Genomic DNA, 25,301 nt, shown 5'->3' with positions numbered 1-25,301 from the left:
GGGTCTTTTTGTATTTTTTGCATAAATGGTTTTTCAAATATCTTATTCATGTTCATGTTCTGATATCTTTATCCACCAACTCCTTTGCTTGTACCTGCAATTGTAGATTGATAAATGTTATGGGTTTCATGGAGTGTCCCAACGTCTCCTTTTAGCTCTGGAATTATAATGTCTTCCGATCGGCATAGCACTACACACTGCTGAGTTAGCTGATTCATAGCTTTAGACTTCAGTTTAACATCATTAGTCTTTGGTTTTTCTATTTCATTACCCATACTGTCCACTTTCATTGAAAGCATACTTAGGGTTTTGAGTATCTTTTCTATAGAATCATCTTCTATTATATCAGTCTGTATAGCTTTGTCTTGATATTTAATCTACAATAACATTTTTGTTAGTACTAATTACTTCAATTGTAAATGTAAAATTTAATATATTTAATACTAGTCTCCGAATCTCTTTCGTTGTAACTAAATTTTGTATTTTCTTTATTAACCACGAACGTACCTGTGTATTATCTGTCCGTACAATAAATTTGTTATATAAAATATATGGCTCAAATGCTAATAAACATTGATATAATGAACATAATTCTTTTCTATTTATTTTTCATTTTATTTCTGTTTCATTAAACGTACGTTAGTAATATCTACTATGATGTTCTAATTTTTCTTCTTCCTATCTATATTTAAGTACTCCTCCATAACTATATTCACTACCATCTGCTTCTACTATATATATAAATTTTTTATTTTCGTCTGGGAATTGTAATTTGGGTAATTCTTTACAATGTATTTTTATTTTCTCGAGTTGTTTTTTATCTTCTTCATTGTAATTATATTCTACGTACCTTTCTAATTTTTTCTGTAAAGGCTTTAGGTTTTCTGCTAATTTTGGCATATATTCTCTTACTTGGTTTACTAATCCTAAAAGTAATTATAATTTCTTTTTTGTATTTAATTCTTATTTTGAATTTATTATTTTTTGTACTATATGTTGTTGCATTTTTACTCCGCTTTTATCTATTTGTATTCTCAAAAATTCTATCTGGTTTTTCATAATTTCAGCTTTCTTTTCACTTAAACTTATTCCCAATTTTTTTTATTATATCTGTAAATTGTTCTAATAATTTTAAATGTTCCTCTTTAATTTTTGTATATAGTAGTATATCATCTATGTATACTATACAATTAGGTAATTGTTTAAAATAATTATCCATAAAATGTTGATATCTACCTGGTACATTTTTATATCCAAATGGTAATACGTTCCATTCATAAAATTCTTGTGGTACCGTAAATGCGGTTAACTCCTTAGAATTTTCATCTAACTTTAAGTGGCAAACTCCTGATTTACAATCAAATTAACTAAAATAATTATATCCTTGTATTTGTCATATTTTTAACATATTATTTGTCATTGGATAATTATATGTTATAGTTTTTGCATTTAGGTTTCTATAATCAATAACCATTCCACTTTTTCCTCTTTTTTGTTCACTATGTTTATTTACTATAAACGCTGAACTATTGTATTTACTATTTCTTTTTTGTATATACTATGTTTCTAATAATTTATCTATATGCATTTTAAATTATTTTAAATCGTCAAAATTATATGTTAATGGTTTTTGAGTTATTATCCTATTTTTATCTATTAATTCAATTTTTATGGTAGTTTTATGTTTTTTTCTCATCCTTTTAATGGATCTTCACTATATAATTGTCTTAATTTTTTCTTTATTATTTCTACCTTATATATTGAAAACATAGTTATTTCTTTTTTATTTATCGAAAATACAACTAGTTCTACTGTGTCTTCTGTATTTTTTATATTTTCTAACGTTTGTGTAATTTTTTCTCTTTCTTATATCTAATCAGTTTTCTTTCTAATTTTATTAATAACTCTTTTTGCCCTTACTTTTTGTTTACCTGGTGTTGTGAACAACCAATCTGTTATAGTTATTATATGTGGGTATAATTTATCTAAAAATGGCATACCTTAAAGCATATCGTTTGATGTTAGTTCATAATTATAGATTTCTTCTATTGTTATTATTTTATCCCATATCTGTATTTTTTACATTTTTAGCTTTATATATAATTAAGCTTCCTTCATTATTAAATCCTTTGACTACTATTGGTTTTTTAATTTATCCCATTTACTTTCTAGAAAACAGTTGTATCTACATAAATTTGCTTCTGCTACTGTATCTGTCATAGGTGTATAATACCTATTATAATATCATTCTACTATTATTTTTACAAGTACATATATTTTTATATCATGTTAAAGCTCTTCTTATAAATAATCTTTCTTTATTATATGTTATAGATAATTGTGTATGTTCTCTATTGTATGGTTTTACTTGTTCTAACCATTGTATTCCTAATATTATGTCGGCTTTTGGCATTTCTTCCTTTATTTCAAATTCTATTTTTATTTTTCTTACTCCTATTATTATTTCTTTTTTTGTCGTATCTTTAATGTTTATTAGACTCCTTGCTAGATCTGGGCATATATCACTATTAGATTTCATTTCTTCACTTTTTACTAGATATTTTGCTATATAATTTTCTCCTTGTCCTGTGTTTAAGAGTATTAAATATTCTTTTTCATTTATTGTTCTTGTTATAGAATATTGATTTAAATTAACTTTTGAAGTTGTTTCATAACTTGTTATTTTTTATGAGCTTGATGATTCTGGCTTTTCATGAGTTATTCTTTTTGTTGTACTTATTCTATCATTTATTATTTCTAAATCTTCTTCTATATCTATGTCTTTGTAACTATAATCATTATTATCAATTATTTTTACAAATTATTCGAAAGGACTTTCTATTTGTATTTTTATTAATTTTATTTTTTTCCATTATTTTATGTTTTGTTGTTAATACATATAGATTTTTACATCTTGCTGTAAATATTTTACTTCCTGGGGCTAGTTCTATTCCTGATATTTTTCAATATAATACTAATGATTTATCTATATTTTTATCTGTTATTGTTACTGAATAATTCGCACTTATTATAAATTTAAATTTTTGGTATATTAAATTTCCTTTTATGGCTATTATTATACTTTTTTCTATAGGTTTTATAATTCTATCATCTGTTAAATATAATTCTATTGGTGTATCTATTCCTTCTCTAAAACATTCTTTTATTAATATCTCTGTTTCTCCAAGGTATACATATTTTATTGGGTCTTTACTTTTTATGTCTTTTATTTCTTTATTAATTATTCTTTTTGTTACTAGAGGTATACTAGCTCTTCCTTTTGCATATCTACAGTCTATTACAAGTTCTTTTTGGCTTATTACATAGTATTTTCCTTTTTTCTATTAAATATATTTTTTATTGTTGGTATTTTAAATATTTTTTCTACACTTAAGTTTAACTCTTTTCCTTTTATTTCGTCAAATATATTACTGTCAAATATTATTTTTTGATCTGTTCCTTCTTCATTTAAATATTCTTCCTTTGCTATTATTTTTATATCTTCTTCAGTTATTTGACTTATTTTTATATCTTCTTCAGTCATTTGATTCATCTAATTCACTTTTTATTTCATTATTTGTTTCACTGTCCGAAATTTCATATATACTATCTTTACTTTCTAATTCATAATCTATATAATCTATCTGCATATATTTTGTATTTTGTATTTTTATTTCTAATATTTGTTTATTTTTTAGTTTTTTTGGTAATTTACAATCTTTAGCTAAATGTCCTAGTTTTCCACAATTATAACAAGTACATTATTTTATAGATTTCTTTTTTCTATATGGTCTTTTATGTTTGTAATTTTTTACATAATATCTTTTTCTTGGTTTCTTGTATTTATATTTTGATTTTTTGTATTTCTTAAATTGATTATGTCTTTTTCTTTTCTTATAATGTCGTTCTTTACATCCAAATTTAGGTGTTATTTTATCTTTGCAACATGCTAAATTTCTTATTAATGTTTTTCCATTTTTATTTCTTCTTTATATTTTTCACATAGATTTCTATACCATTATTGTAAAAATTTTATTCTTGCTCCTAGGGTATCTACTATTTTTGCTTCATCCATCGTAACTTCTTCTAACTCCTAAAGTCATCAACTTACAATGAACATTTTTATGAGCATAGAGACCCACACCTCTAAAATACTTAACGCTCCATCTTTAATTTCTTCGAATACTATCTTTACAACTCGAATCACATAACTAACAACTTAAATAAAAAATTGTAAAACTATACCAAAGGCGTACATTAACTACCTATATTTCCTCAAGTTCAACATTAATGAACACTATACAACAACTTCCCAGACTTCTCCGTACTACAAAATTCAAAAACACAAGTTCGGTACACCTGAAACCTATACCATACAAACTTATCTAACAACATGCTATATGGGGTTCAACTTATTCTTATATGACTATCACTCTTATCATCTTAATGACTCACCCATAATTCTTCATTTTTGATACCATTCCTCAAGTATATATATCACCATTTATCCACTCCTTTTTATTCACAAATTGCCAACCTAGGACATTTCACACATCATATCAAGCCTACTAATTAATTCTCACAAAACATGCTTTATCAATCTCGAACTACAATTCTCACCACTACACTCCACATCTAAAGTTTAAGCCCATTGTCTATCCTCAATTATATACCATCGACAAAGCATGCCACATACTATACTACTCCTTCAAATTGGGAAATCAACCAAAATACTTCAGTTCACTTAAATACTACTTACAATCACAACCCCGCCATAACCTCATTATTACAACTCAAAATCCACTATATACCTTCTCACTTGAAGTGCTAGTTTGCTACTACTAAAGAAAGGACCATTAAAGGGGTAAAGTCACATTATAAGATTTGTAGATCTTAATCTTATAGCATAAATGATTTCAGTCTTATCAACATATTCTAATTCCTTATGTCATACTTACTTACCTAATCATACATTGCAATGATCTTGCACCTGAGTTTTATGAATCAAATCATCAAAAAACAAGGCAGGGGTTTATTTGATAATCATAGACCTGATTTATATTGGTATTAATCATGAAATAACATTTTTTGGGAGATAGGGATAGAAGCATTCTCCACCTCTCATGATACAACGAATAGACTTAGCTTAAAGGCACTACTCAGCTATGCCCCAACATTAAATAACAAACTTCGTCCTTTCCATCTTACTATTCTCCCATCATATATATAGCCACAAGAATCTGAGTCCCACTGCTTGGTACTTCTATGTTGAAGCAGAACTCAGAGTTAAAAGGTGCAAAATTATGCTATGGGACCCTATACTTTATATCCCCTTAAGAATATCTCTTCACCTTATCACTACCATTAAACACACTCGAGATTTAATTTAGAGAGTACTAACCACATAGAACATAGGTATGTATCTTCATCAGCAATAACATTCAAGGTTAATCATTACTAAACCTACTACATGGATTCCCCCCACTAAGACTAACAATTTCAGTCACTCTCACATATATTTTTGCCATATTTCTCCTTCTTAGATATTTCACACAACAAAAGTTTATCCTTTTTTTTTACTTTCACCTATACCCTTATCCTGAGAATCACATCACGTTTTTTTTCCTTCAAGAATCTAATCCCCTACCTAACCCCTCACCATAGTTCTACAACCACCATCATACTATCATATGGAGGGTCATTAAGGGACTCGAGCATAAATGTCATAAATAGGAGTAACACTATTAGACCATAACTTATACTTATTGTACTACTTAAGGAGGGACAAGAAGTGAATATACGATAAAATAGATACAAAGTACACCATATATCAAGTGACTAGATCATAATTAGAGAGTCATTCAGAAGAAATACAATACATCATGAATTTATAAGATAGACCATAGAGAGAAAACATTGGTGCATATATCAAACAAGGGAAAGACACTGAATTACCCTCATAGATCTAAAAATAAGTAAGACAAACTGAGCACCCAACATATTAAGCACCATGCTGCTTCTGTAGGGACCACCGCGACACGATGCTTAATACGTTGGATGCCCAAATCATCTTACTAATTCTTGGTGCAGTACATCGACAGTGCATTGGCCCACTAATTTGATCATCCAAACCTACCTCAAACATCGTCTGAAAAATCCAAAACTTTACTGAGACACCTCCTTTACATCACTAATCATGAATTTACTCAAAAATCTATATCTCGGGGTAGAGAAAATTAATTTGAAAATCATGGAAGTTAAGAGATCATAAAATGACTAAGTCTTCTAACAATTAGAAAAATTTTCAGGTTGGCAGCTCTCCATACAAGCAACCAAGAGTGGTATTGAGTTTAGAATGCTACGGGGTGTTACATTAAAACTAAGACAAAGATTATTGCTTGAAATGATTGCTCCTCATTTAAGGAACTAAGATTTTCCATGAGTTTACATAAACTTTATCACTTTGGGTAAACCCAACATAAGATGAATCAGTGACATATAGAAACATGTTTTCTTAGGACCAAGCAAGCTGAGAGACATAGATTTTCATAGATCACGAACAACATAACATATGGATTGAATACATGAAAGACTGGATTACTGAGCGACATAATTTCTTCTAGTTTGGAGGTCAGATCATAAACATAAGTCCATAAAGAACTCGACCATAGGCATAGGCATGACTTGAACAGATGATGGAAGACATTAGATGGATAGTCTCCTAAATAGAAGTAGAAGGGTTATGATTGAATAGAATTAGGTTTATTATGTTTCCTACCCACAACTTGCCACACTGAGAATATTTTTGGAACTACCTTCATTCACCAGCTCCCCCTTAGATCAAAGTCACAATCCTATATTTATGGATATAACATCACATCAAAAGTTATAGCCATAAATCTCAACACAACAGAGGCACCACCATTGTAATGCCCTAAAATTGGGTCTCAAGACGTCACACGATTCCTAGGGTCACAAGTGACCGGAAGCTAGCCCTTCTACTAGCATAACTCATAAATAATTGAATAAGATAGATAAATTTGAACAAAGTAAGCGGAAGATATATATTTTCTGAATCTGATCAATACAAAAATGAATTCACATAATTACAACTCTACTTTCACAAAGAAACTGAGATAAATACAATGACTCTACTAATTGTCTATGAAGCCTCCACTAATACTGACTATAGATAGCTAGGACGCGACCCCAACTATCACTAATCAATATATAAGAAAATTAAAGAAATAAAATATATAATAACATCTAACTTAAATTCTTGAAGTAGGAGGACATATCATCTGCTGGCAAAAATCTGCAACTGTTTGAGTCTAATATGTATACTAAAACTTGTACCTATATTATGAGACAATGTAGAACATAGACGTATATGTGGATCATTACTTTGAAGATGTACTAAGTATATTGGGGTGCAATGCTCATTTAAAATAATATCTCAATATCATCACAATTTATAAAATTATGCATGCTGACATAAATGACTCACAATTCTTGAATGATATCTGAAATATAAATCTCATAAATCATGAATAATGAAACATTTAGTACAAATCTCGTGATTTATTTCACTTCATTCTAAATCTGCATTCTTTGTTTGTTCTCAAACTTGTAGTACAGATAATGTCCTAAAACAACATCTTTCTGAATATACACTTTAATCTCATGAAAACTAAGAACTCCTTTGAAAACTTAAAGATTTTGACACCTGAGAACCTTAGAAATCTTAGAATCATAGATTTCAAAAAAAATATAACTTTATCTTAGATAGAGTGGGGGACAACTTTGGGAGTTTCTTCTAACCGACATAAACCATATGAGCTACATGGAGTCCAACATCTTACCCATGTTGGGGAGAGCTGTTCTATCCTTGCCATTAGATAGAACCTTAACTTTAGTGGTCGCTATCTTAACCCACTTAGGGTATATCAAGAACCTACGGGGCAAGTAATTTTGGGGCATAAGACCTCGGAATCACGCCCAACTCGGTGCTAAATACTACTCCCTTACTTAGCTCAGAACTTTAGAAAATATACCTTAAAATATTTCAATAATATGCAATGGGAGCTAAAACGCATTCCCTTTATCTCAAAATCAAGAATGTGGATTTCTTTCTTAACTTAGGATCAAAACTTACTTCATTCTTAAAATTTTAATAGACTTATCATGAATAAGCTTTAAAGTCTGGATAACATAGAAATATATGTACTCTTCTTGAAACACTTTAAAAAGTATTAATAAGTCATTCTCAAAGACTCACAATTTCACAATAAAGCTCAATTCACTACAATAAATCTTGGAAATTCTTGAAAATATGATATCAATATAGGAATGTGTAATTTATGTCATGAACTTTCAATTTATATCATAATTAAATAAGATAATCATGATATTCAAGACTTGAAAATTTCCATAATCTCATAAACTAGAAATATAGCAAAATAATATTAATTTATCTTGAAAATACAAAATTCTTTAAGAGAAACTAAAACTTTTGGGCACAAGAATGAAAGGGTGTTCTTGTTCAAAACCCACAAACCTTGAAATTTAAGCTTTTGATGAACTCTTAACTTCGGATTGCTATTCTTGAGATTAATGGGTGCTTCTCATAGCCCTCAAAATGGGTAATCCGAATCTTGAAAAAATATCAAAAACCTACAGTTGAATCTTGAGATATTTGGATTTTTAGGTTGAAACCCTAATGAATGTTCTTGGTGATTTTGAGAGAAAGTAAACTTATTTTGATGTTATGGGAGTTTAATCCCATGTTATAGGTGGATAGGGGCTAGAAAATACCATTTTTGACCTTAAAAACGCGGAAAAAAAACTTGGAAATTATTAGCATGTGTCACACGCTTATCGCATGGTGCTACTGCCTCAGCCACTAAAATAGCCATAACTTTTTGTTCGGGTGTTGGATTTTTGCGAAATTGGTATCATTGGAAAGCTAATTCAATTATCTACAATTTGATAGGCCTTGAGATAAAAAATTCCATGTATATTAAGAGATATATAAGTTTGAAGTAGACCCTTGTATAATCGAATGTAAAACTTTTGACGAATCAATTGATCTTAGCTCAACTTTGTTCTAGGTCATTGCTATGAACATTTTTCACCTTTATTCTAGGAATATGATCATGCAACTTATATTCATGTGAGAATCACTTGGATTATAGCTTAGACGTGTAGAAACGATGGTTAGAATTCCATTATGAATATATGGGGTATTACATTATCTTCCCCTTGGGAACATTCGTCCTCGAATTTTGATAATTAAGTTGAAACACAGAGGAATCTCAGTGTTTAAGCTATCATGTACAACTGATATAAATTGAATCACTGAATCTCAAACATAATGCACCACTAAACTAATCTGCATGTGCATGAATTCTCATGAAAATAGCTATATGGCTAAGATAGAAATGAGAGTGTTAACTTATGAGTAACCATTACTTTTCGCTGGATCTGATCTCATGAGAAAAAGATGAGAGGTTTATGACATGAAAATTTAGGGTATTACCACATCTCCCTCTTGGGATTATTCATCCCCGAATGATAATGATTGATTTAAAAATCAGGAAACGGCTGAGATAATGCACATGATACTTACAAATTGAATCATATTGGATGCTTACACCCAAATAAAGTATTTCTTCAACGCCTTTCTAAGAAATTTCTAATGCAATTAGGGAGTAAAGAACTTTGAAAATGATCTGAATAAGGAATTACAATATTGCTACCCCTCTGTGCCCTGGAACATAGACCCTTAAATCATAAGCTAGGGTAGAATTTTTAGGCCTTAAGGAATGCTAATTCTTACTTTCAAGATTAGCAACATTTCTCAAATGCTTCCTTGACTATGATATTCCTCTCAAATGTCACACTTTATTGATTCAAATTATAATTCTCACATGGTCACTGATAAATCTTTCTTCATGGTCTAAACTAAAATAAGTCCTGTCACCAAGGTCAAGACTAACTCTAAATCACAAGATACAACATGCGTGCGTCATAGGCTATGGAGCACCAGAATAGAGTGTGAACCGCATACTCTATTGTATACTACTAGGGGTGGCCTGGAGCGTGCGCCACACACTAATCACATGATGTCACTATTCTGAATTCCAAACATGCCCTAAACGGATTTTGAAAATTCTGAAACTCACCCAAGATATACTATTGACTCCCCCGATCATGAATCAACTTTAAAATCAACTTTGGGAGCTCAGGAAGATCATGAACAAAATCGTCAAAGCTTGAAGGCTTTGGAAAAAACTATGTCTTGGTACTTAGATGAAAATTTCTAAGTTTTGGGAACTATTTTGGCATGCAACCAGGAACTAAAAAGATCTAGAATATTAAACGGTTTTATATTATCTCCCTCTTAGATTTAAAGCCATCTTCTAAACTTATGGATCTATCTCACATTTCTAGGAGTGAGTCGGAATATCTTTGCTCTAATGGTCCAAACTTATATGCTACACTCGCACACATAAGCTATATTTCAAACTTACTGACTTCATTCTTGAACAACCCCCTTTCATATATCATTCTTAACTTGGCTATCTAGAGTACCATGTACTAGACACTATGCTTCTTCCACTTAAAACTCAAGGGTACTACTAACCACACAAAATACTTAATAAACTTAGAAAATAATACAACCTCATATCACCTTGGGCACGCCTTTACGTTATACCTACAACATCATACTTAATCTCAAATCAATTAACTTAAATTCTTGCATTCACTATTTCAAGACTATTGGTTCACCCCTATATACCTTGTATTACTAACGAAGAAATTGTTATCCCCACCTTGATCATCATCTACTATTCGAATTTACTATCTCATTCTAGATATGATTAACCACAATCTTAACAAGTATTCTTACCTGCTAAATATTTGAAAATGCTAGTCCACTAAAACCTCATACCAATAATAATCAATCAAAATCCTATGGTCTATCTTATTATGATTCTCTAGAACCTCCTTCTTCTACACCTCATTAATATTTACCCTTTTTATACATCTAAACTCCTTCATAGCTTTATAAGTTTAAACTAAACTTTCCCTTGCAATCTCAGGAAAGCCTAAATTAACAACAGTCATCCACCATGTACTTCCATCAAAACCTATACTTTTATAGCACAATAACTCTTTTCTTACCTCAAGCAAACAACAATCCACCTTAACTAATAATCTCTTTCTCTAACTTTCACTAAACTAACAAACAAGGGTATATCACTTCATTACTAATTCATTCATAAGCGAAAATTTAGCTATACATATTCAATAAATCTCCCTTACCACCTTTCTTATCACTGCACTTCTAAACCCATACTTTAAACTAATACAAGAATAACAAGATAAACAATAAGTTGCAAGTGAATCGAAATAGGACTCGCACGGCTTCACTAGACTTTGGTTTTGTGTTTTGAATAAGAAAATGAGATAAATAACAAAGCAACTATTCTAGTGAATCAAAAGAGCCCCACACAGATTCACTAGACTTTGATTTTATGTTTTGAACAAGAAAATTAGATGAATAACAAAGCAACTATTCTAATGAATTGAAAGAGCCCCATACGACTTTACTAGACTTTGAGTTTCAAAAATACCATGATGATAAGATTACATATTACAAGGTATAGAAGCTTGACACACAATATTCAATGATCTAAGAATACATATCTTTCTTTGTCTTAACCAAATGACTCATAAGAATGAGGTTATAACTTTAACTTTGAGGGTATTATAACACACTAGAAGGTTCTTCTTAAGCCTCTTTATGAAACTTTTGAAACTTCTTGCTAGCAAGTTTAAGAGCATTATCAGGGGAGGAAATTAGAACTTACCGATTATGTTATCTCAAGAATAATACATGGATAGAGAAGTCACACTGTTCCTAGGGTCATAAGTGACCCCTAGCTAACCCTTCTGCTGGTATAACTCATAAGAAATTGAATAAGATAGATAAATCTGAAATAAATAAGAGGAAGATACATCTTTTCTAAATCTAATCAATACAAAAGTGTATTCACATGGTTACAACTCTACTTTTACAAAGAAACTGAGATAAATACAATGACTCTACTGACTGTCAATGAAGCCTCAACTAATACTGACTATAGATAGCTAGGACGTAACCCCAACTATCACTAATAAATATATAAGAAAAATAAAGAAATAAAATATATAATGACATCTAACTTAAATCCCCAAAGTAGGAGGACATATTATCTGCTGGCTAAAATCTGCAACTGTTTTAGTCTGATGTGCATACTAAAACTTGTACCTACATTATCAAACAATGTAGCACGTGGACGTATATGTGAATCAGTACTTTGAGGATGTACTGAGTATATGGGGGCTTAATGCACATATAAAATAATATCTTAAAATCATCACAATTTACAAAATTATACATGCTGACATAAAAATCTCACATAGCTTGAATAATATCTGAAATATAATCTCATAAATCATGAATAATGAAACATTTAGTATAAATCTCGTGAGTCATTTCACTTCATTCTAAATCTGCATTCTTTCTTTTTTCTCAAACTAGATAATATCTTAAAACAACATCTGTCCGAATATACACTTTAATCTCATGAAAACTAAGAACTCCTTTGAAAACTTAAAGATTTTGATACTTGAGAACCTTAAAAGTCTTGGAATGATAGCTTTTGAAAAACATATACCTTTATATCAGATAGAGTGGGGGACTACTTTAGGAGTTTCTTGTAACTGATATAAACCATGAGAGATATATAGAGTCCAACAACTTACCCACGTTAGGGAGAGCTATTCTATCCTTGCTATCAGATAAAACCTTAAATTTAGAGATCACTATCTTAACCCACTTGGGGTATATCAAGAACCTACAGGGGCACGTAGTTCTAAGGCATGAGACCTTGGAATCATGCCTAACTCGGTGCTAAATACTACTCCCTTACTTAGTTCAGAACTTTAGAAAATCCACCTAAAAACATTTCTATAATGTGCAATGGGAGCCAAAACGCATCCCCTTTATCTCAAATTTAAGAATGTGGATTTCTTTCTTAACTTAGGATCAAAACTCACTTCTTTCTTGAAATCTTGATAAACTCATCATGAATAAGCTTAAAGTCTCAATAACATAGAAATATATGTACTCTTCTTGAAACATTTTAAAAAGTATCAATAATTTATGCTCAAAGACTCACAATTTCACAATAAGGCTCAATTCATGAAAACAAGTCTTGGAAATTCTTGAAAATATGATATTAATATAGGAATGTGCAATTTATGTCATGAACTCTCAATTTATATCATAATTAAAGAAGATAATCATGTAATTCAAGACTTGAACAATTCCATATTCTCATAAACTAGAAATAGAGCAAAATAATATGAATTCATCTTGTAAATACGAAAATTTTTAAGAAAAACTATAACTTTTGGGCACAAGAACGAAAGGGTGTTCTTGTTCAAAACCCACATACGTTGAAATTTAAGCTTTGAATGAACTCTTAACTTCGGATTTCTGTTCTTGAGATTCATGGGTGCTTCTCATAGCCCTTGGAATGGGGAATCTAAATCTTGAAAAATTATCAAAAACCTACCGTTGAATCTTGCGATATTTTGATTTTTAGGTTGAAACCCTAAAGAATGTTCTTTGTGATTTTGAGAGAAAGTAAACTTAAAACTTATTTTGCTGTTATGGGAGTTTAATCCCATGTTATAGCTGGATAAGGGTTAGAAAATACCACTTTTCCCCTTAAAAATGCGGAAACAGAACGTGAAAATTATTAGCATGCGTCGCACGTTTATCGCATGGTGCTACTGCCTTAGCTACAAAAATAGCCATAACTTTTCGCTCGGGTATCGAATTTTTGCGAAATTGACATTGTTGGAAAGATAATTCAATTATCTATAATTTGACAGGTCTTGGGATTAAAATTTACATGTATATTAAGAGATATGCATGTTTGAAGTAGACCCTTGTAGAATCAAATGTCAAACTATGGACGAATCAATTGATCTTAGCTCAACTTTGTTCTAGGTCATTGCTACGAACATTTTTCACCTCTATACTACTCCATTGACTAGGATAATTATCTTGCAACTTATATTCACGTGAGAATCACTTGGATTAGAGCTTAGAGCATAGAAACGATGGTTAGAATTCCAGCACGAAAATATGGGGTATTACAACCATATACTCAAACTCTAGACTCTCCCTGATGAACTATACTCTGAAGGCATCGCTTTCTGAAAATACTACTCTTAATTTCCTCTAGCCTCTATAGCCATCACTCTACAACTTATGACTAACTTTTTCATGGGAATAGACACCCACGCTTGTAAACACTTAACACTCCATCTTCAATTCCTTAGAATACAATTATTGCACCTTTAATCGCATAACCTACAACTTAACAAAATCTATTAAACTATACTAAAGGAACACTTTGCCTACCTATATCTCCTCAATTCAACTCTAAAAAACACCCTACAAAAACTTCGCAGTCTTCTCTATGTTACAAGATTTAATAACTAAATCTAGGTACACAAAACACTTATACACATAAAACTTTATCTAACAACCTACAACCTGGGGTTCAACTTATTCCTATATACTCATGTTCTTATCCACATAATGATTCAACCATAATTCATCATTTTAACATTAATCCTCATGTACACGTATACCTCACGATTACCACTTAAACTTTTCATAAATTGTCAACTTAGGCCGTTTCACACATCTCTTCAAGCCTGCTAATTACAACACAAAACGTACATCATTAATCTTAGGATATTATTCTCACCACTATACTCAACATCTAAAGTTCAAGTCTGTTGTCTATCCTTAATTATATACCCATTGTAAATCATGCCACGTACTACACTAGTCCAACAAATTAGGAAATCAGCCCAAATACTTTACCTCACTTAGCTACTATCTACAATCACAATCCCACAACAACCTCACCATTTCAACTTAAAATATACCACATACCTTTTCACATAAAATATTACTTTACTACTACTAAAGGAAATATCATCAAAAGAGGGTAAAGACACATAATAGGATTAGACGATCTTAATCTTATAATATAACCCATTTTAATCTTATCAACATATTTTAATTTCTCAAATCTTACTTACTTATCTAATCATATATCACAATGATCTTCAAAATTCAATAAACACCAATGAGTCTCTACCTACAACTTATTAACTAATCTATCCCTTTCCATTCACAACCTATAACTGATTTCTTTAACCATCATAACTATCTACTCTAGGCTCCTTTCCTTCATAGAATGCCATACAATCTACAAATATTGTGAAAATATTAGTTCATTACTATACAATGACTACCCACACCTCAATCCATGATTATACAACTAAAATTATTTATTTATGTAAATGTCACCCTCACTCTGACGCTAACCTTGTGACGTAATGTCAGCAACTTCTAAACCATCTCACTACCAATAGGTCATGACACTTTAACATACACTACTACTCGGGTGAAAATACAGATCCAACATTCTTCTACACGTCCTTATCCTAAAACATGACATCTGCAAAAAGAATTTATTAAAGGAAGCTTAATAAAGTCCATACCTCAGCTCGACCGCACGACTGATGCAGATGGGGGTATATACTTAAATAAACACACTTTAAAGAACTCATGGACTCCTTTTAAGTCCTTGTGAAAATTTATCACTTTATGGACAACTCAATTAGAGAGAACCACATCACTAGGGGAGCTAGACTCTTAGACTTTTATCGCCTCGACAATGAGGCATGGCCCATAAAATTAGAGTAAGGAACAAATTTGGAAAACTTTCTTATGGATAACTTTATAGTATAAACTACACTATGAAAGAATAAGAAACAACTCCTAAATGCCTGGTAGCCTCCTGATTATAAGTGTTGTGCACAACACATCCATAAGAATGACTCTACTAGAAATGATTTTGCAGACTCCCACAGACTATGAACCATGATCTGATACCAAGTGTTTCACGACCTGAGTTGGGGCCCTAGTCGTGACGGGCATCCCAAACCCTGAAGGCCTGAGCGCCCTTCTCTATCTGGTAATCAAACTTACTTTCATATAATATGAAGGAAAATGCAGAACTATAAAATAATACAAAATCATCATCAATATCATAATTCAATAGAACAATCAGTAAGAGAAACCATAAACCTCTAACAATGTCTAACATCAGTTTGCAAAATTTTTAACAATAGCAAATGATATTTGTCTGAAATCTTGGACAAGGCCCCCAGTCGAACCATGATTAAAAATAAAATAACAATAACAAGTTTCATAACCAGGCCTTCTAAACTAAGGGAGGATCACCAACTGCAAATTTCTAATAATTCAATCTACTACTTAACGGGACCCCAGGACTATGTCTCAGAATCTTGAAATATAGGAGGGTCAATACAGATGTACTGGTATATAGAATTATCCAAAAACAAAATATGCATTTTTATAAAAACATAGGTGAGAGAATTTCATAAATCACATGTCATCTAGAAAATGTTTGAAATCACATGGGCATAATCTGAAACTTTAGTAACACATTGAGTAGTTCATGACTCTACACTTTATCTTACTTCTAAGTCTGATGGTACACCATATAATTCTTCTATCCCACGGGCTATATGGGATCTGTCATTGACTCAGAAGCCAAGCCCAACCCAAGTTTGCCGCAAGGGTAGGATTTTCTGTTTATTCTACTATGCCTCAGGACCGTTGCCAGGGTACAATTTCCCTTTCGGGTATTATAAACCCGTGTTGGAAAATCAAGATTTGAAATAATGAGTCATTTGAATCGTGCCATTTTTGGGTAGCCATCTAAATATCTTAAGCCTTGTTTAAGATTCTTTAAACCATATCGTTTTTGAAACATTCTTTCTTTCTTAATATTTTTTAGGCACATCAAAAATAGGGTATCGTCATACCCCAACTTGCAAGACATGTCACAACATATCTATTGCCCTTGTATCATTTCAAAAGAGATTTATCGACTACCCAAAAGATCTACCATTTGAACAAAAGTTCATATTTCAAAATAGTTAAAAATCAGCCTATTCTTGATACTTATTCTACGGTGGTCATCCTTTTTAATTACTTTAAAACAATTCTAAATAATAATTATGATCATTATAGAACAAGTAAAAACACTCTTTAATTACTTCATGTAAACAACTAGTACAATTCATCTTTAACAATCCACCAACAAACCCAAGCTTTCAACAATTTGTAAATTGAATTCACAATATATAAATCTATTTAAATTTATAGTAAAATAGGAAGTCACAAGACTCATACACTCATTAACTTGGCAATATTAAAATCACAAGATCACACAAAAGTATTTCGAGTGGAAAACACTTCATCAGAATCTCCACAGTTTCTTTACAACTATATGAATTCCTTGACGCATAATCATCAACATTCTTGAAATCAAATTAGTTTGTAGGTATATATATATACTTTTAAACTAATTTAAAAATAGTAAAAAACCATTCCCATGAGGTTTAGGATAGTCCCACATACCTTAATTGTGGAGAAATCAAGAAGGGATTTTCAAAAGATTTAACCTTTAAGCTCGATTTCCCAAACCCTAGTTGTTTTATCCTTTTGTGTTCTTGAAAGATGAATTACGGATCATAAGAGAGTAAAAACATTACTAAGAGGCTTAATTTTATTAAGGATGATTAGAGATGAAACTTTTGTGGGGGAATATGACTAAAGTGCCCCTAAAGCCTTTGGGAATTAAAATAACATGTAAAACCATTTTAGATTTGCGTCAGGTATTATGTCGAGGCGCAGTCGATGTGACATTTCAAGATTGTTTTGACTTACTGCCTCACACAAAAAATGCCATAACTTTTTGCTCGATTATCAGATTTGGCAAAATATCTATCATTGGGAAGATAATTCAATTATCTACAGTTTGATGGGTCTTAAGTTATAAAATTTTATGTGTATCAAAAGTTATACATGTTCAAAGTCGACCCTTGTATCATCGAATATCCAACTTTGGATGAATGAATGACTCGTATCTCAACTTTGCTCTAAGTGATTTTTATGAACACTTTTCACCTCATAATAACTTTATACACTAGGAGAAGGATCAGGACACATGAATTTAAATATAAAAAATAGATTAGAGCTTACGCATGTAGGAATGACGGTTCGCTTTCTACCTAAAAAATGTGGGGTGTTCCAGTTAGTTAGGCTTTAGGTAGAGGAAGAGCACAACGATCTTCTCATCTAGAGTTAGTAGTAGGGGACTTTCCCTCGAGCCTTAGGTAGAGCATGTAGGATTTATGGGTCCTACTTTGATCGCATAAAGTTCTTCCACCGCAATCTTGGAGGGGTTATTGATCTATTTACTGATGCATTTGGAGGGTTGATACGCCCAAATTACACCTATCTTATCAGAGAGTAAGTGGTCACTGTCCAATATAGAACCCAACTAGGTTGTGTGTCTAATCCCACAAGAAATACCGTGTTCACTAAGTATTGTGATTATTATCAGACTATTGATCCAAGGTTACTGGTAAAAGGAGTTTTAATTTATGAATTGTGTTCTAAATAAATGTAACAAAGTTGTTCCAACTTATAATTATTTCTGCAAGTTGTAATTCAATGGTATTAAACAATCCTTCTAATGCATTTTCCATTAATCTAATGGTATAGGCCTCTAGATTCCATGTAAACTCTTTCTTTTCCCAACAAGCACTTTTCTATTCGAACAAGTGATGTTCTTGGGCTCACTTTTCAAGTTTGCAACCAAGAAAAGTCATTAATATGAAGAGGGGTTTATGCAATATCGATTACCTATAGCAAATCAATTGGAATCACAACCCATATAAGTTTTTCACATCAAGGCTCCCATAACCCTAGTTATGGGAGCTTAGCCACTCATCTCCATAAAAGAAAAGAAAGAATCCTTGTATTATTTATAAATAAATTCATAATTCACTTACAAAAGTTACAAGAGTTTGTCCTTGAATTTTCAATAGCAATGGAATGATTAAATCCACAAGTTTAGCTTCATTCACCAATTTCTAGGTTATAAAGAATTTCAAAGATGGAAAACTAAGGTAACAATATCTAAGATTCAAAATATTCCTTAATAAAAACCTAACTAGGTATTTATTTATATGCTCCCAGGTTTAACAGATTTAAAATTTAAACTCAGAAAATGCCGCATCCAAACTAACGATCTAACTGATGGCCCATCGAATGACTGACAATCCATCACATGGACCATCTCTGAGTGCCCCAGGATGTCAGGTTCTATTTAACCCTGAAGGCTAGCTTGGCGTATTGTCGATATTGTGATGGTCCGTCCCTAAGACTTCTAAAATCCTACATTTTTGTAAGCCTGATGGCTTGGTTGGCAGTCCGCCACAAGCTTGACGGTCCGCCACTTGGACTGTTGTATGGATCTTCCACCAGAAACCTTTTGTTTAGATCTAACAGTCCTCCTGGTGGTCCGTCGCATGATTGAAGGTCCTCTATTTGGGCCGTCAGTGACCTTTTCCTTCTTCTTTCTTGAGTTTTATGCTTCAGTTAACTGCTTAACCTGAAATTGCTTAAATCGACCATTAAATACAACTTAGTTGCTTGAAAACACATAATTTTCCTAAGAAAAAAGATGTAAAATATTTCGTCAGATTCCAGAACATCAACACCCTCAACTTAAGATAATTGCTTGTCCTCAAGCAACTCAGCACTAAATTACAAATATGAACAATACAATGACAGACATTCAACTTGCTGAACCAGTTTTCACACAACAATTCACTTATCATCCTAATTACATGGCTCAACATGTCATGGTCCATAACTGGCATTATATTAAAATTAGTACATATACACCAATACAAATACAAGAATATACAGAGATTAGTCAAATCATGTGTGACTCAAGTTACCCTCACAGTCAAGGAAATCCATCATTAATTTTATTTTATGGATACAAGTCAGAACTCTCACAGTCGTCAAAGATGTTACAAATATAGTATACATACATATAGGCTTGCCCTTATCATCTAACACTCCCTTATAATTGATTCACCAAGATCAAACAATTCTTTCTCAGGCTTATAATAAGGCTTCGAGGCTAGGAAAGGAAGGACTTTTGGGAAAAAGTGACTCAACAATAGGATTTAACTCTCTTTGTCCTCAAGTTCTATCTACTAGTGCCATTTCTGAACTAACTCACTCACTCTTTTTTCATTTATTTACACTTTACTATAACAACCCTTTTTTATATATACACAAGCATCAGCCACCCTCAACTTCGACTGAAGCAATCTGTCTAGGTGCATAATGTTTTAAGTAAACCAAAGTTGGATGCCTTAAACTATGCTCTAAACCAACTTTCCCTTAGACAGCTAACAGCTTTGACAATAGCCAACCTCAAGTTAGGTATTTTTCGTAAGTTTAGGTTCACAACCCACTTTTGGGATAGATCAAGAGCTAAGTGTTAACAATATAAAGAGAGTTAACTAGAGTGATTGGTGATGAAGAAAAAAATAACATAGGCTCAAAGAAGGGTTCAAAAATGGAAAATTGTTTTTGGTGGTGTTAATTATTTTGGCTAAGTGGACTAAAAACACAAGGCAGCCTGCTATCAGTTCTTATATCATCAACTGCAACACAACATCAATTGAACCAAACAAGTTCTAGGTATTACATTATGTCAGAACTAATAAAATTACTCACATACACAAGCAACTGAGTCAAACTCATTCTAATATTCTTAAGATTTACACCACATGCTAGTTATAATCTATAAGTTAATGCCAACCACAGATTCAGTAATAGTTGATTATATATACTAGGAGACAAAAGTAAACAGTCATACAAACATAGTCATAGCTTGATGCCAATATCATTCATCATCCATATTTAGAATAAGGTGCTAACATAAATGGTACTTTTATTTAATGGACCAACATTAATAACAAAACAAGACTTAAGAATGAAAAGATACAAACCTAATGTTAATCCTAGAAAAGAAAACAAATACGAACTAAAGTTAATCCCAGATATGCCGATTCTCTTAGTTATCGCTTGGGAGAAAAAGAATTTTGGCAACACAACCCCCTATGGTACAAGTACACCACCCCTCACAGAAAAATATATGCATTATCCTCAAAGCGTCAAATAAAAGTACAAAGGAGTAGGTATACTTCTATTGCCTATTAATACTTTGAGTTATGTATGAAGTGTGGTGAGGAACCTGTGTCCTCACCTGCTGCAAAATTGACCCCCATGGTGGTGGGGCTACTCATAAACTCTCCCTTCGAAATTAGAGGGACCACGTCCTTGACTGGGTCTAAAGTTTGCCCACAAACTGGGCAAAACTGGTAGATACTCCAGCCACTTTATCTTCTACTCTCTCCTTTCTTGTCTCTTCATCTTTTCTTGAACTTTTTTTAGATTTCTTTATATCTTGATGCTCTCACTCCTCTGGCATCATAACATTTCTCCTTCTTCTCTTTTTAGCTTTTCGTTTGGCATGTTCATTTACCTGTTGCTTTTTCTTGTCTTTCACTGGTCATTCCATCAGGTCAATAATTCCATTATCTTAATCACTCAGTACCAAGGCTAGATCAAAAGTTGGGTGCTATGGCTACCTACTCTTTAAATTTTCAATGTCAGCCTATGCTTTCCTAAATTCTACCATAAACCTTGCAAAATCTAGAATGGACAGTAAATCTAGTCTTTTGTTAATTCTCTACTCCATGTGATCTATCCTCATTTGAATGCCTTAGAATAGTCAGATTGCCTCAGTTGTAATTCCGTCAACAAAAGGCTTGAATTCTATAGCCCAAGTGTTAAGATGCTTCTTAAATTTCTTTTGCAATTTCAAAGACTTGGCGAAGTTTTCCTATGTCAATCTATATTCTACAAATTCTGCCCCACCCATTGGTGATGCAGATTCTGACCTTTTAGACATACTTGATGGTATATAATTAGGTGGTACGTAAGTGGTAATTGGCAACGACATACCTATTGGAATCTCTAAAGTGTCTGTGGCTGGTTCTGACTAAGTTTGATAGGCTAGAGGTTTGGTGACCCTTATTTCAAACTTTTAGTCATCTTTGGACTTTTCAATATCCAACCTATGTGTCGTATGAACCTCATTATCCACCCCATAAATTAGAGGCACACCCACTTACCTACATAATTTCATGATTAAGCAAGGAAATGGTAGAGCGTTGGCCACCTTATATGCTCTCACAAATAGATCATCAACAATGATCTGATTGAAATCAATCTTAAGTCCCGTAAGCAAACTAACCATAATTACAACTCGGTAAATATCCAGATTAGCATCACCTCCAGTTTGCATAAGTCTCAATCGAACCACAACCCACCAAAACTTAGTTTTGAAGATGAAGGAAGACTTTGCTAAGCGCTCATATAAATTTATTGACTAGGAAGGATTACCCTCATCAGTAATATTACACCTAACCAGGATCTTTGGGTAAATGCATTATACAGTCGGTACTCGTGTTCTGGAATAGCTTGTGGGGCATTATAGTCTTGTCCAAACACATCCTCTTGATGGTTTGGGCTGATATGTCAATGGTAACCCCTTAAACTAGCACTAAATCCCTATTCAAAAAATCAAAAATCTTTGAGCCCTTTGCAATATCTTTTTCTGCCAATATCACATAGTTAGCAAAGAATTTTGTTTCCAGATTCAGCTGATATGATCTAGGGGGCTTGCTCACCCATGCCAATTTGTACTCATTAAAATGACTCTCTAACTCAGGATATTAATGTAAATCCATCGTACAATATGATAATCCTTATCAAATGACCCTTTGATTGGCCTACTCATTATTGGTGCAAATCTATTATAAAATTTTTTCTTTTCTCCATCAATTTTCCATCGGATGGCCTCTTTGATTTGAGGATTCTTACGTCTGATCAAGTTGGTATCCTTAGTCTGAGACTCTATATTGGCTGCTTCAGTTTGTGCCTCTACATTGGTAGCCTCAATTTTAGCCTCAACTGGTTTGGGGCGAGATATGACAACCCTTTCCTCGTTGCGGCTCGAGCTATTACTGTTGGTGCTTTTGTCACTCTCCTCTTTAGACTAGAAGAGTGTAGGAAATGTTCAATCCTATTGAAGAGGGTTAAAGCCTGGTGCCTCCTCATTTTTAGAAGGTTCATCTCTACTACTTACCCGACCACCACCTCTAGTTAATAGGAGTTTTCATACCATGATGCCTGAAAAAGAAAAATAAAGAATCAGTTACAAAACAAAAAACTACAAAAATAATAACAAAAATTGGCGTCACGATCAAACTGATGGGCCGTCGATGATGTGATGGTCCGTCGGTTAGGCCATAAGGCCTTATCCAGTGAGATCTGACTTTCAGGACCTTACGACGGTCTAACTGGTGGTCTGTCAGGTTACTGATAGTTTGCTAAGTTTTTCGCCACAGCTTATCTAGTGAGCAACTTCCTTTGGGCATTTGTTACAGTCAACCTGATAGTCCATCGCAGATTTGACGGTCTACCAAGGTGACTGTCTGTCCCCATTTTTAATTTCAGACTTTTTTTTTGGCATTTTGTTGAATGGGTAGTATACCTTATATGATTTTCAGCTTTGAAACGACTATAATTTTATGATTATGCAAACATTTTTATACTCTAAACACGTGGTACTTAGACTTCACTGAAACAGTGTATACCAAAGTTTAGAACTCAAAATATCAACAATTTAAATCACAGAAGGAAACAAAATGAAATTTTATATACCATAACTGTGTCAATTATGTTTTGCACTTTGGAGAAGCAAGAAAATGGGTTAAAATAACTGTTTCAATTATGTTTTGCACTTTGGAGAAGCAAGAAAATGGGTTAAAATCATACCTTGATGATGTAGAAGTTTCACTTTAGTTGCCTGCCCTTGAGAAACAAAAAAAACATACTACTTTAGCCAGTGATTTATTTTTTTATTGTGATGAAGATAAAAGAGAGGAAGGGACTTGTTTAAATAGGGGAGAAGAAAGAAGATGGAGACTCCTAGAGGGAGTAACTGCCCTCAGATACTGTAAATCCTAAGAGAGTAATACAGTGTAGAATTTGAAGAGGTTACAACATATGTAACCACCCTATTTTATCTCTTTTAAAGCATTTCGGTCAAGTACATATATTTTAAACAGGCATCAGACTTAACATGACCCAACCCGTAACTACGGTTACACTAATGGTTAATCGGACTGTTTATCAGCTTTGTGATGGTCCACCAGGTTGACCTTCAGGTCTTACCAAAGATATAACTTCCAAGCCTTTCAGTGACAATCACTCTGATGGTTCATCAATGATATGATGGTCCGTCAAGTGGTCCATCAATCCATTCTAGAACTCAAAATCTTAGCTTTAATTTGATGGTTCTTCCAATGATCCATCAGTTTGTTGACGGTCTGCCAACTCAAGCGTCAAGCCCTATCCAAAATATTCAACTTTAATCATTTTTTTATGGTACCAGTGTCGGTCCATCGGTTACTTGACGGTCGATCAGTTATCCCATCGACCACCTATCAACTGTAAAAATACTTCTCATTCCATAATTTTAGTCCTGCACACTCACAAACACATAAGATTGCATAAAAATAGAAAATATATTTTGATTATGATTGCAACAATAATTGGTGGGTTGCCCCCCACTAGCACTTGATTTAATGTTGCGATGCGACGCAGTTATCTTGATTACTCAGACTTCATCAAGATAGATAGTAGGTATGAATTTTATTGAGTCCATTGTATAGATATACAACTGTAGTCGCTGCCCATTCACATTGAAGACACTTCCATCTCCGTTTGCAAGTTCAACTACTCCAGATGAGTAGCCTTGATTAATTGGGAATGGACCCAACCATTTTAATTTAAGCTGACCTGGGAACAATTTTAGTTTGGAGTTTAAGAGAAGGACCCAATCTTTCTAAAAATCTCTTTTCGTAATTCTTCGATCATTGTACTTCGTTATCTTCTCCGTGTAAAGATCATGTCTTTCATATGCCCTGATACAAAATTCATCCATCTCATTTAGCTGCCCTAATCTCAACTGCACTGCCTCATTCCAATTAAAATTCAGCCTCCTAATGCCCCTAGCGCCTTATGCTCCAATTCAACTGGTAAATAAAATGCCTTGACATAAAACAACTGGTATGGTAACATGCCAATCGGTGTCTTAAAAGCTGTTTTGTATGCCCATAGGGTG

The sequence above is a fragment of the Capsicum annuum genome, chromosome 11 (genome assembly GCF_002878395.1).
Source record: "Capsicum annuum cultivar UCD-10X-F1 chromosome 11, UCD10Xv1.1, whole genome shotgun sequence".
NCBI classification, from domain to species: Eukaryota; Viridiplantae; Streptophyta; class Magnoliopsida; order Solanales; family Solanaceae; genus Capsicum; species Capsicum annuum.
Note: the sequence above shows the minus strand (reverse complement) of the source record.